A 13,889-nucleotide genomic window follows, 5' to 3' on the forward strand; every position below is an offset into this window, starting at 1 on the left:
ACAACTGCTGATCATGACTCTTTGTCCTTTATGGTACGTGTTCTGTTGTGCACTTTCCCTGCAGTGAGTTGTGCTGTGCCTGGACAGCTCTGGGCACGGGGTGCTGGGTTCCCCTGACACCGATTCCAAGAGGAGAGGGTGACACGCTGCCGCCTGCTCAGGGCACACGGGGAACGGTGAAAAAGGAAACCACCCTCCAGCTGGAGGCCATCGCTGGGGGCTGGAAACTCCAGCCTTTGCCAATCCCTTCCCCTCTTTGGCCACAACAATCCCATGTAGTGATACAGGCTTGGGACAGAGTGGTTGGAAAGCCAGCAGGGAAAGGACATGGGAGTGTTGGTCAGCAGCTGGCTGGACAGGAGCCAGCAGTGTGCCCGGGTGGCCAAGGTGGCAGTGGCTCCTGGCCTGGATCAGGAGTGGTGTGGGCAGCAGGAGCAGGGCAGGGAGCATCCCCTGGGCTGGGCACTGCTGAGGCTGCACCTCCAGCGCTGTGTCCAGCCCTGGGCCCCTCAGTTCAGGAGGGACTTCTTGGTGCTGGAGTCCAGACGAGGGCAATGAAACTGGTGAAGGGTCTGAACATGTTTTACAGTGGGGAGCTGAGAGGGCTGGGGGTGCTTGGCGTGGAGTAAGGGAGGCTCAGGGGAGCCCTTACGGCTCCTTCCAGCTCCCTGCAGGAGGGAGCAGCCGGGTGGGCATCGGGCTCTGCTCCCAGGGAACACGACAGGACCAGAGCACACAGTCTTGGAGTGCGCCAGCTGAAGGCTTAGCTTGGATATTAGGAAGAACTTTTTGACAGAAGAAGAAACGGGCTGCCCAGGGAGCCGGTGGAGTCCCTGGAGGTGTTGAAGGAGAGTGGACACGGCTCTCGGTGCCCCGGTGTAGCTATCGGGGTGGTGTCTGCCCGCAGGGCTGCGCCCGCTCTCTCGGAGCTCTGTCCCCAGCGACTGCATGGTCCTGTTCCCGGGAGCGAGGGGATGGCCCCGCTCCCGCTCCCCATTCCCCGCTCCCGGCCCCGCTCCCCGCTCCCCGCTCCCGCTCCCCGCTCCCCGCTCCCGGCCCCGCTCCCCGCTCCCCGCTCCCCGCTCCCCGCTCCCCGCTCCCCGCTCCCCGCTCCCCGCTCCCCGCTCCCCGCTCCCCGCTCCCCGCTCCCCGCCCGTGCGCCTGCGCGGCCCCGCCTCCCGCGCTCCCGGCCCGGGCCCGCCGCGTCCCTTCCGCTGCGGGCGCGCAGCCGCGCCGGCGCGTCCCGCATTGGCGGCGGCGGCCTCGTGCGATGGTGACGCCGTAGGGCCGGAGGAGGCGGCGGCCGGGCCGGGCGGGCGGCGGCAGCGGCGGCCGCGGGACGGGGGCGGCGGCAGCAGCTCCGCCGGCCGTTGCCAGGTGAGCGAGCGCCGGGGAGCCGCGGCCCCGCTGCGCTCCGCGGGGGCTGCGCGGCCCGGCCGCCGCCCGCGGGGCCGGGGGTCCCCGGCCGGGCCGCCGGGGGCGGCGGGAGGGACGCGGCGGGGCCGGGCCGGGCCGGCGGCGCTGCCGGCGGGGCGGGGGTGCCGGGCGGGGCGGCGGCGGAGGGCGCTGCCTGCTCCGGGCCCGGGCGGGCCCCGGGGGCGGCCGGGGCGGCGAGCGGAGCCCACGGGCGGCCGGGCGGCTCCGGGGCACGGCGGGAGCGCGGCCGCGGGGGGAGGCCTTAGGCCAGGGGAGCGCTCTAAGTGGGTCAAGAGCACCGTAAGTGGGGCTTGTTTATAGCCTTCCCTGCACTTGTTGCTTGTCAGGGCAGGGAAATCTGCTGCTGCGCCTGAAATCTTCTTATGGAGGCAATATAAATAATAATTCCTCCGCTTGCACAATATGGGAACTTTTTTTTTTTTCCTTTACCAGCAGAGTGTTTTTAAGTGCATATATCTATAAACACTGGAGTTACCAGCAGTAGATAATGTAATATAAATATTTGATATTAGGGTAAACCACAGTTTGGATATTCTCAAGTGGCATCAGAAGAAACTTTAAAAAAAGTTTTAGTTTTGTTGGTGTGGTTTATTTTTTTTTTTTATTTTTTTTTCCTGAGAGAATCAGGTATTCATCTCTTGTTTGCTTGGGATGAACAACAAAGACGTTGAAACATATGGTAATCGCCTGGAAGACAAAGAAGAGATGACAGCTGTTGTTCTTTGCTGGGGTTTTCAAGCAGAGTTAGTTTCTTTTTGTGTTTGTCGTAGCCTTACAAGTCAGTTGATTTTGTGGCTTCAGTAGATGTGTGTAGATGTTTCTCATTTGTTTTGAGAAAACCATTAATATTATAACTTTTTTTTGGTCAAACGGGCTTTGTCACTTTGTGTATGTAAACTATCATGCACTTGTCCCACAGCAGAAAAGCTTTTAGATGTTACCCCTCGTTTGAAGAAACTTTGTGTTCTTCATGCAGCACTGAAGTTTTTCAGGCAGCTGAATTGTCCTGTGTATCACAACCATTTGTTGTGTATTTTTAAAAATGGATCCAATTTTATGAAACTGGCCAGGCCCTCTGGGCAAACCCTTCTTGGCATAAGCTGCTTTGGAGAGTTGATGTGTTAGAGTGTAATTTAAACTCTTGTTTTCACTCCCTGGCTGTAGTCAGTGTCAGGGAGTATCCGATTTCTGTCTCCGTCCTGCCTCTGGTCTTCACAGGTCTGTTCTGGAAGTCAGGGAAGAGCTGTGTGCTCTCTCAGAATTGTTGCAAAAATCCACAGACTTCAGAGGCCTTTTTGCAGTACTTCAGTGTGGAGGTGCTTGTTTGCTGCAGGACCTTGTTGAGTCTACTTCAGATTAGTGGTAGCTGCTGTAACAGGGGAAAATATGTTTGTGATCAACAGAAGTAGGTGTTGTGTCATGGAGTTATGGGTGCAGCACACTCGTGAACCACGGCCAGTTTTCCGTGTTATCTTTGGCTGTCAGCTAGCCTTGTTTATTGGAGAGAGGAAGTTTGTGTTTTGAGTTGGCTTTTTTTCTTTTCCTGTAGGGTTGCCAGCCAGTTGCAGTTAAGAAGATTTCATGCTGTGGTTCTTGCATTATAGGGATAACTTATTAGTAATGTGTGAACTTCATCTGTTCTGTGACATTTAAACCTGTATGAAGACTGTAAATGTGTGCTAGTAGGCAGTTTAAAAGAAGGTCATTCTTGTGTTGGAAGTGTAAGATTAGTTGATAAAATACAGAAACGATTCCCTTGTCTGAGCTGACAACTAAATGTGGTTGTGAATAAGGTTGTTGGCAGCTTTGCTGTGAAAGCCATGGAGGATAGTTGCTAATGTGGAAAACTGAATCAGAATAAGTGCTGGAGGAGCTAAAAGCTGCATCCCAACCCAGCCCAGGTTTTCAAAATGAGTGTAAATCAGATATGAAAACATAACGTGGTGTGAAGGACAAGAGTGTATTTTTGCCGTACTTCTTCAAGCAAAACCTTTCATGGTGAAAAATTCTCCAACAGATTATTATATATTATATGTATATTTTCGAATATAGATTTGAAATGCCATGGGTATAGGAGCTTAGATTATCTTAAGGAGATTAGAGATCCAGATCCGTGGGGCTTTCCATCCCCCCTTAGCCCCGTCCTTGCCCTGATGGAGTCGGATTTGGTGACATTGCTGCTAGTTTGGCTAGTGACCAGTGGCTGTGGCAGTGTGGGTGAGATTCAGACTTTAAGCCTGACTCCTGGACACGGGATTAGAAGGCTGGGCTTTGGAAAGCCTGTGCTTGCTCTAGGCAAGCGTTTCTGTAGATCTGTGATGAAGGAAAATTAATGGGAATTGGCGGGGCATGTAATGCCAGTGATTTTAATGCTTGGATCTCTGCTGTTATCTCAAGTCTTCAGTTGCATGTTCAAGGAGCTGTGTCAAGCATTCATGTACGAAAGATACTCAGTATTAGGCACTAAAATTTTTGCCAGCTTTACAGGTTTTGGATTGCATAACCATATTGTCCAAGACACTGTGCAAAGCAACAAGGCTTGCTTTCGTCAGTGGACATGCTATTTGTGCATGAGGAAAATCTTGATAAGGGAACTTCGTTGGATTACTATGCCATCAGCAATTCAAATCCTCGAGCAGAAGTAGTTCTGAGATGGAAATAGCAGTTTTGAGTATTTGTGATTTGAAAGTGTCTGTCTGAGTCATTCAGTGAATTTTCTGACAGACGGTGTTCATAGATTTGAAAAGACATTACACAAGATAATGGTGATTGTGAAAAAGTATTTGGGACAGTGTTTGAGGGGAGGACTATTATTTTAAACTATTGTTTTCTGATAGAATTTGTTTTAAATGCCTTGTCTTTTTACAAGGTATATTTCAGCTGGTTGTGCTTAGCGTGGTGACTGCTTTTTAAAGCACTCTGTTTGTCAAGACAAGTTTAACAAAGAACTGGTTTTCAAAAATTAAGAATATGGAAACAAATAAGATGCTAGTTCTGATTCTTCAGAAAACTGATTTCTGAAAGCGTTTTTAACTTCCATTTGTTTATTTGAATATGCTCCTACTACTGGAACATTTGACTTTTGAAGCAGGATGCTGCAGATCAGTGTGTAAGCTAATAATAAGCAGGAGGTGAGTTGTTTTCACACAGCTCCTGTTACAGAGCTTTGAAGAGAACAACCTCTGGAGTGAGAGATGCAGACTTTTACCATCATGTCAAACTGAGCTTGCCTGGTGATTACATATATTTCCAGGAAAGTTTCTCTGAATGGTTTGACATAGAAATAGAGTGTTAGCCCAGTTTGACGGTGAAGCTCGAGGTTCCCTTTCAGGACAGGGTGGCAGACTTTGTGTTTGCAGAGGGCTGCTCAGCACTTGGGATGTGGCAGCTGCGGTGGGGATAAGGGGGCAGCCCCTCTCAGGAGAGGAGGTGCCACACTGCTTATGCTGCTTGATTTGACAAATGGCAAACAACTTGAAGCGAGTTGGCAAAATTAAGGTGCTCAGAAATATGAAAAGCAAATATTATATGTCTAAGTAGCATTTTGCTTTCTGATTTAACATGGTTACTCATGTATTCTGGAGATGCAGGTCTCTGCTGCTGTGTTGGTGGAGGAGAGGGTCTCTTTTTCTGACCAGGCAGGATTCTTTGGACTTCTGTGAACTGCATGCGTGTCAGTGATTTTAGGATCTCTCTTTTTCTGACCAGGCAGGATTCTTTGGACTTCTGTGAGCTGCATGCATGTCAGTGATTTTAGGATCTCTCTTTTTCTGACCAGGCAGGATTCTTTGGACTTCTGTGAGCTGCATGTGTGTCAGTGATTTTAGGATCTCTCTTTTTCTGACCAGGCAGGATTCTTTGGACTTCTGTGAGCTGCATGCGTGTCAGTGATTTTAGGACACCTCAGGGCTGTCCTGTGGTTAAATTGACTGCAGAAAGGGGTTTTTAAATGTATGGTGGATGTAAATTTCGCAGGACACGTAATTGTTAGTGCAGAGAAATTTGCTGCATGGTTCAGATGGATTTCAATAGCTGTGAAAATGCAGTAGAGTCTGCTGGGATGTGCCAGCTGCTGTAGCGCTCTGTGAACAGGACTAATTAAGCCCTTGTGAGAACAGAAAATAGGCAGGCACTATTTACAGGAGGAAAGTGTTGGAACAGGCAGAGCTGTAATCACTGGCTCTGAGGTACCTTTAGACAGCAGTAGGCAAGAGAGAAGACAATTTACTTGCAGAATGGGCTGAAAGTCATATCTGAATCCCCAGAGTGGGTATTTCAGTGTGCTGCCAGCACATCTAAGTGCATTGCAAACCTGCTAGGGAAAGGCTACTACTTTTGTTTTTTTCTTTGCCCTGTTTTAGTCTCTTCTTTCTGCTGGTATTTTATCTCAAAATGCTAAACGTTCATGTTTCTCCCCTAATGGTGAAAACCAAAAGTACACCAGATATAGGTGTCATAACATTCTAACTTTGCCTGTATTTGAAGAGATCCTGTAAGAGTCTAGCTGTCTGCCAGAGTGGTTTGTTGTTGTGGAATGGCTGTTTTTCTAAGGATATCTGTGATCATCTGCATGCATTCAGAGATAAGGTGTCACTGGGCTGCTTTATCACAAGTACACCAAAGCCACTTCTCATATCTGTTCGTCTAGTTTTCCTCCTTCTCTTCTTAACCAAATTAAATGCTCTTTTCCCCCAGCGTGTTGTTCCATCTGCTTAGAGGATTGCAGAGACTGCCATTCTTTGTTTGAAGCCAAGGTCAATTGTGCTGTTCTGTGTAGGTCTAGAGGATGACAGTTTATGTGCTGTGGAATTTTTTGGGCAATCACTGGATGTGTTAAGCAGTTCTACAGCTTCTAGATAAGGGTCATTTTGGTGGTAGGAGCCTTTAGTGGGCTTTTCTCTGTTTTAATGGCAGCATTCTGGCGAGGTTCCTGTTTTAGCTCCTTACTGATGGATGTTTTTTACTTGTCAAGTTTGATTTTTCTCAAAGTGTTGTCATAAGTGTGTGTTAGTAAATTGGATGTTTATGGATATTTGAGTAACAGGCTGTTCCTGGAGGGAACGAGCCATGGGCCCTCCTGCTGTATGAAATACTTTTTTCATGTAATTCTGCAGACTTCATTAACGGCACTTGTGCTCCTTAGATTTCTTGTTCAAACTATTCGGTAGGTGGTACTAGATTTTGGGAGGTGTAACTATGATAAGGACTTTAAGATGAGATATGTCTGTACATTGTTGCTGGTTTTTGCAGAACATGTGATGGAAATGAGGTATCTGAGTAGAAGCTTTCGAGAGCAAATGCCAACTCTGGCTACTTAGATTAAATCTGCATGGTAAAATTCCTTTAGTTGGTGGTAAAATTCAGTAAGTTAATCCTTAACTCTTGCTTGTAGTAGAAAGGTGTCTGTGTCTCCTGAACAGCAATGGGAGCTATTTGCAAAAGCCATGCAGTGCAAAGATGAGTACAGCTGAGACTGGCTGTATCTCAGTCCTGAGGGTCCTGGCAGGCTTTTAGCTGCAGGGAAAGGGATTTCAGCATTTGGAACAAGGAAGTGGCTGGCTAGTGGGACCTGGGGTGAAGAGTCACACGCATTTCAGCATCTCTCAGCTGACAGCTTAGGTATGGTTCTGTCATGAAGAGCTCTGCACTGCATTTCCTGGTGGGCTGCTCCTGAGGCTGAGCAGTTGCCATTCCCTGGTGTAAATGGAAGGATTCACTTTTTCTGTTCCCTAATGCTTTAATTTATGTGTTGGTCTCCATGGCTGGAATTTGTGGGCATGTGTTACTTAGACAAATACAAAAGCTGTGGAGGTAAGTTAGTGGTGGTGGGATGTGGTATTTCAGATGTTATGAGATGATACAGGTGATTTGCTAGTGAAGAACAATGTGCTTTGCAAATTGTGTTAGTTTAAGAATTATTTGTGTGTCTGTGTATTCCCTAGAATGGCATATGGCATTGCAAGGCTGGTCACAGCAATGTTCAGCTGTTCTCAGTATTAATCTTTTAGGCAAATAGTTTTTTGTTGTAATGGAACATGATTGTAGAAATAAAAGTAAGAGTCTATTCATAATTTTTATTAAAGTAGCAAGGTGACAAAGTGCCAGCTATTGGCTTTATGCCTGCGGTACCTTCAGTGGGGAGCAAAATGGATTATTTTCTGAGATGAATCTTCTGAGAGTTAAGAAAAGCATAACAAAGTCAACAAAAGCTTTACTTAGTGGTTTTCTGACCTTTTTATATTCCAAGCTAGAAGGAGGAGGCTGAAAAAGGCTTGTGTCATGGTTATCTTAATGTCCATAGTTAAGTGCAACTGCTCTTTGACTTCCTGCTCTGCCACATTTTAATAATTGGCAACCATGTGAAATCTCCAGCATTACAGAAATAGTTCAATAATAGATGTTTTATAAAAATCCTTTCCTTTTTACGAGCTTCACTAATGCAGGGAAGGAAGTTGCTAGGTAGCTTAGACTCGATTTGTAAGGTGTTTCTCAAGGGGCAATTTTCAAGTACATTTTTGGTATAGAACAGGAAATTTAAATATAAATATGATATTATTTAAATATAAATACACACCAATTATTTTTTCCCTTTTTAGATCATCCTCCAGAAACACAGAGTATAATTTGCTAAAGCCTTCTTTCTCTGTGCTAGGATATTTCATAGATGTTTGTTCTGGCGTTCGTATATCAACCAGGACTGTAAAGAAAGAAGGTCAGTAATAAAATGTTAGAACTTTATGGGTTACAAAAAAAATCTTTGATTCAGTAGGAGGTGACATATTACTAAAGTATCTGGGGAGGTGTCTATTGGTTTTAGTTACTTTGTCTGTAAAACATTTCTAAATTGGCCTTGAACCTATGCCCTAGAGTTTAAGGGTAGGGTGTATTCTGTCTTCAAGGCAAACTGGATTTTAGGCTAAGCTTGTCCTTGATGGACAGGAAGAGGAGCTGACCAAGTTTCAGAGCCCTGGCAGAAGTGTTTGTGTCCCAAGCCCCAAGAGCGCGTGATGCTGGTGGAAATGCCAGTTGTGTCAAGTGATTTGGAAGGGCTCCAGGTCAGCGTGGGCAAGGGGAGGTGATGGACAAGGCTGTCCGAGCTGATATTCCACAGTCTCTAATACTCAGAGAAGGTCAGGGCTGATGTGGCAGTGCAGCTCTGCAGGACTGGGAGTAAGCAGGGCACGCGTTGGGTTGGGAGCAGCAGAGTCTGAAAGTGCTGCTGGAAAGGTGGTACAAGATGCTCTCAAAGCACATTAGTTTTTCATTCCTTCGTGTGAGCCCTTTCCAGCTGACTTTTTCTGGATGGGTGAACTGGATCAAACAGCCCCTTGTTACACATCACAGTAAAGTCATTGTGAGAAACAAAGCATGATCGCAGAACCCATGACTGTTTTCCTCTGAAAACTCATGTCTTGGCTCTGCTTCAATGGTTCATTATTATACAAGTGCCTGAGGGCTTATCTGCCTGCAAGACTCACATGAGTGTTTTCTGTTGGCTAAGGCCATCCTTGAAAAGGCACAATTCCACATTTCTGTTCTTTTAGCAGTAAGTGTGATGTGTCCAGTAGTTCTTGTACTACCACCTGAAATCACTTTACATTTTGAGAGACTATCACATGTAGCCATTAAAACTTCCTTGAAGCTCAGTGCTTCCTTCTCGAAGATCCTGTTTTGAGGTAACACTTTCTCATTTCAAGCCAAAGGGACTTGTGAATTGGACAGTAATGGAAGTAATGTCTTTGTAATAAATGAACAATTCATGAGCGTGTTATTTGTTACAACATTCAGAGTCACAGGTAACAGTGGCGGTATTTGGGGTTGACCAAAGCATAGTCGCATAATTCCTGTCGTGGAATGACATTTAGTCATGCCAGTGATGGAGCAATTGAGAATTATTGGCACTTAAAGTTAATTACTAGGCAAACATAAAAAGGAAAGGTGGGCCGTATACTCATTGCTGCTGCTTGCATTCAAGACTGCTTCTTCAGGGGACGGGACAGGTAATGGACCAGTACCAATATATTGTGCTGCTCATGATCCAGTTGCTAAGCAAACATGCAGGATGTATATGTTAAAACTGCTTCTCTTCAGGGATTGCCCAGCAGTCTGTATTCATCTTTGAACTTTTGATTTGTTTGTACTGAAATCTTGGATCGTCTGGTAAGTTGTCTAGAGAATTGATTATATTAGGAAGCAAGTGGTCTGCTAGTAAAAACCAGTTCTGCTTTCTGTTGGAAATGTTGGATAAGGAAGCCGTGCAACTGGGGAGGTTTAAAGCTGTTGGATGGAAGGCTTTGTACAGAAGTATTACCAGCACTCAGTGTACATAATGTAGTGTGTGTAATGTTGGAGCCAGATTTTCTGTCTTGTGTACTACTTGCAGTATGGATGAAGTAGGTTGTATAAATTACAAGCCTTCCCTCCTCCACTGGAGTGCAATGAATGTCAGATTGAAGCTGTCATGCTGGTGCTTTACAACTCCAGCAACACAGGATCCTAAGATAAACTCAGCCTTCATTTAGGGAAATTTTTAAGCTTTAGCAACATGCCATGAAGTGAAGCAGGGAAAATGGAAATGGATTACAGGAAAAGTCTTCTGCGTTCCTTGCTTTTTTCATGCTGTAATATTTATGTCATAGAGGATCTCTCCCAAGCTCTGATTTCAAACTCCCATGTGGACCAAAAGCAACATTTTATATGGCTTGACAAAGGTCCCTTTTCACTAACTTCGAGTGGCCTGAGGCGGATTAACATGCAGATTAATGTATTTGACAGTAATAAATCAGCTTGAACAAGTACCGAGGCAGAGATTTGTTTGGCAGAGGGTTTGGATAAAATATGGTATCTGCAGTTAAGTTGAACATTTTGTAGAGAGTGATATAGTGGAGATGGTTGAAAATTTCCTGCTTTCCTTGGTTTTGTGCTGATGCATCTTTATGCAATTTAGCTGTAACTGTGTGGAGTTAAAGTTATCTGGGTGAGTGAGCCTACAAAAATGGAAGGATGTTAATTTAGATGTGTGCATGCATTTTGGCATCCAATGTGATGTAAATGTTTACAAGCTGCTGTGTGGGACACATACTCTTTGGATTCTTTTCCCTCTATGTGTAAATTTATTAGCTAGTTTTTAGTTTTCTTAGAGAAACAGCCTTTTTGTTGATTACACATCTTTATTGTAGGAATCTTGGACTTCCCAAGCTTGAATACAAACATCAAGAAGCAGGGAGGAATTTGAGGTGAGAGAAGTGGATCTGTGAGAGAGGAGGAGCAAATTAAAGTCAGGAATACTTGGTGTGCTGGGGAAAATTATTGCAGTGGTTAGGATAATTGCTGTGTGTTACTCCATGTGGAAGGTACAAGATCTGTTTCGTTATTCTGTGTTGTATTTTTCAGAAACGAGGCTTACAAGAAATTTGAATGTTTCTGTAACAGGGTTACAGTGTGACAGGTGAGGCTTCCAAATTGGAGTTGATTGTTTAGGTGAGCTGCAGGGGAATATAAACCAGTCAGAGACAGGACTGGAAGATGCCATTCTTCTCCCCTTCAGGAGGAAAACTGTAGCAAGCAATTTTTGAAGGGTTTGTTTTGTTTGGTTTTCAGTTTTGTGAGTTTGGGGTTTGGGGTTTGGGGTTTTTTTGTGTGGGGTGGGGTTTTTTTGTTAGTTTTTTCCTTTCCATTTGCACCTACTGTTCTGACTTTTGTCAGTGGAAATCAGTGACATCAAATTGCTGTGTGATAGTTTAAACACTATCCCTGAAAGAAGTCAAAAATAGTTAACAGATTTTATCTGATCTGTATGTAGGAACAAAAATTGGGGCACACTGAGTGTTTTGATTTCTTTAAGTCTCTGGAAAAAAGCAAGTTAATTTCATTGAAATTTGAAAGTCCAGGAGGGCTTTAAAAGGAGAGCAGTAAAACTACTTCTGGCTCAGGATTCTGCCTTCATTGTGGAATTGCTGCTTAGGCTTCTGCCCCTGAGACCCCCTGAGCCCCTGTTGTGTGTAATCCAGGCAGGCTGTGTGCCACCCAGCCGTGTGCCTCCAAGCCCTGCTGCAGGAACATCTTCACGTCCTGTGCTCCACTTGCGCGGTTTCCTGCCCTGTGTGTCACCGTGCTCAGAGCGACGAGAGCTCCCTGGAGCAGAGACCAGGCAGCTTTGTGCTCAGCAGTTCTGTCAGTGTGCTGGGGAGTGGGAGCTGTGCTCGTGGCCCTGCTCACTGACGTGCCCTGCCCTGATGTGCAGGTGCCAAACGTGGCAGGCTGCAGCACCTCTAACCAACCCAGCCTTTCCCTGTGCTCTGTCCCTGACCTTTCTGCTGTACCCTTGGAGTGTGAAGCCTGGCCAAGCTGCAGGGCCACCCACCAGTGGCAGCCAAGCTGCCCATTCAGGGGAGAAGGCAGAAACCTGGCAGCCGCAGGGTTTTATGTCCCCTTGTCCTCTTATGTAAAACCCTGAGCCTCTCAGGGTAGTGCCTGCTGGCTTCTTGCATGCCTTTGGGGAGCTCTTGGTATTCTTGGGGTGCTTTGCCTGGTATCCCTTGGAAATTTTCTGTTTCAGCCCTCATCCTTTCTTCAGCAGAATTTTTGGTTTTCTGTCTCGTAATAATTTGACTCCCTCTGTGTTTTGTTTTGTTTGTATGCATTAGGCCCTTTGCTGTCCTTCCTCAGAGAACTCTCTTAGGGAGTTTTCAGTGAGGATGTCCATCCCCTAAGGAAGAAAATAGCTTCTAAGCATGAATGTGCAAGCAGCATAAGACAGACATGCACTGGTATTCGGGGCTTTTTAGAGCTAAAGGTGGCTTTGTGTGCTTAATACCCATTCATGGATTTACTCTGTATATTTGTCCACTTTCCCTGTGAATCCTCATCCTGGAGCAAAAATTTCCAAGGTTTGCCTATTGCTGTGTCAAAAACGACTTTTTTGTGTTTGAGGCCACCCAACCTGATCTGCTAACTTTGTGTGACCTTACCTTGGTTGATAGGCAGTGGTTGGTATCTTCACTTTTTCTTACTGTTGTTTGGAGTGGTGCTGTTGTTGTAGACACAAAGATTAGGAAACCTTGTGCTGTGCTGAAATCTTAGCTGCAGTTTTGAATGGTCACCTCTGCTTTCACCTAAGTTTTTTTTCCTATCACAAAGGAAACCTTCTCAAATAATTTATTAAATGTGTAAAATGTGATGTAAAACTTACAAGCTATTACACATTAACTAGCACATATTAAAAATAGATACCAGATTTTGTATTTCATAAGTTCAAGGGTTGTTTCACTTCTTGCTTGTTTACTTAGCTGCAGCTGCTTGCTTATCTGCGTTGGTCAGGACTTGCCTGGTTATCTGTGCAGGTCGAAGGTTCTCCAAGGTTTTCCTTCTGCTTTTTCTGATGTATTCAATTCACAGCACTGGTTATTGACTTTCCTTAGGACTTACAGCCTGTCAGTGTCTCCTTTTTTCCAAAATCATGTCTGCCACTACTGTGCTGTCAATCCTGGAGGAGCCTTTCGTGCTTCCCGTAGGGGTGTACCTGGGGATACAAGTGGCTGAGGTGGTGTTTTTGTTCTGTTCACGTCTGACCCCCTGGATGGAGGTCTCAGCCAGGGAACTCAGCTGAGTACATCTCTGGCATACAGATTAGTGGCTGCCTTCTGTAAGTAGCACCCAGTCTGCTGAGAAGCTTGGCCTGTGCCTTCTGTCTGTCTGTCTGTGCACATCAGGTGAATCTAAAGAGATATGTTGCATCTTAGCTTATTTTTCTTACAGAGAGAGAACAAACTCATCCTAGAATGAGACCCTTTCTTTGCTAACTCCATTGACAGTGGGTGTTGTGTCAGCCTAAGGTATTTTTTTCTTCTTTCCAGAACAGTTTGTTTGTGTAATTCTACATGTATTAACAGCCCTTACAGATGCAGTTGGGCTAGGGCAAGAGTACCTTCAGTAAGTATTTGAAAACTAGGACAAATAACTATTCAGTAGTTTGCTGACCCAGTTCTTGCTTTCTGTTCGTGTTCCTCCTGTCTGGGCCCTTGTCCAGGAAATCAAGAGAAATTCCTACTCTTCCTACTCTTAAGATCGTGCAGGCTTATCGACTGGGCCATGTTTCCTTCCTGTTCTTAGGGTTTCTTAAAGAAATGGAGTGTCTCCTGTGATATTTAGAGATCCTTTCTGCAAGCAGAAGGCACAGACAGTGCATGCCAGGCTCAGTGCTTTGTGTTCAGGTGCTGTTGCAGGAATGTGTACACGTGTGAAAGGCTTAGGTACAAAACAGTGCTGACAGGTCACCCAGCAGAGTTCCCTCCCTGGACAGACAGTGTTACCAGTTCAGGTGGCACATTCGGTTGCTTTTCCTGGGGCTGTTTCAGACTTTGTTATTCTATTGTAATTTTCCTGTAACACTTTGAAGACAACAATGGATGGACTCTTGCATTCCTTCTCCTTTGTTGTTATGTTCTTCTTTA

General features: G+C 45.7%; 1 protein-coding gene across 2 annotated transcripts in view; it reads left to right on the forward strand.

Moving 5' to 3' along the window:
* The first annotated feature begins 1,217 nt into the window (after window positions 1–1,217).
* The window catches only part of ADIPOR2 (adiponectin receptor 2), a 46,105-nt gene continuing 33,433 nt past the window's right edge, over window positions 1,218–13,889 (forward strand). The window contains exon 1 of one of the 2 annotated variants that reach the window (XM_063395083.1): window positions 1,218–1,377. The gene's annotated coding sequence lies outside the window, so the exon portion shown is untranslated. Of the gene's footprint in view, window positions 1,378–1,607; window positions 1,717–13,889 lie in introns of those variants that run through there. The other variant, XM_063395085.1, reaches the window with a different exon arrangement.

Source organism: Prinia subflava, chromosome 4 (assembly GCF_021018805.1).
Source record: "Prinia subflava isolate CZ2003 ecotype Zambia chromosome 4, Cam_Psub_1.2, whole genome shotgun sequence".
Classification (NCBI taxonomy): domain Eukaryota; kingdom Metazoa; phylum Chordata; class Aves; order Passeriformes; family Cisticolidae; genus Prinia; species Prinia subflava.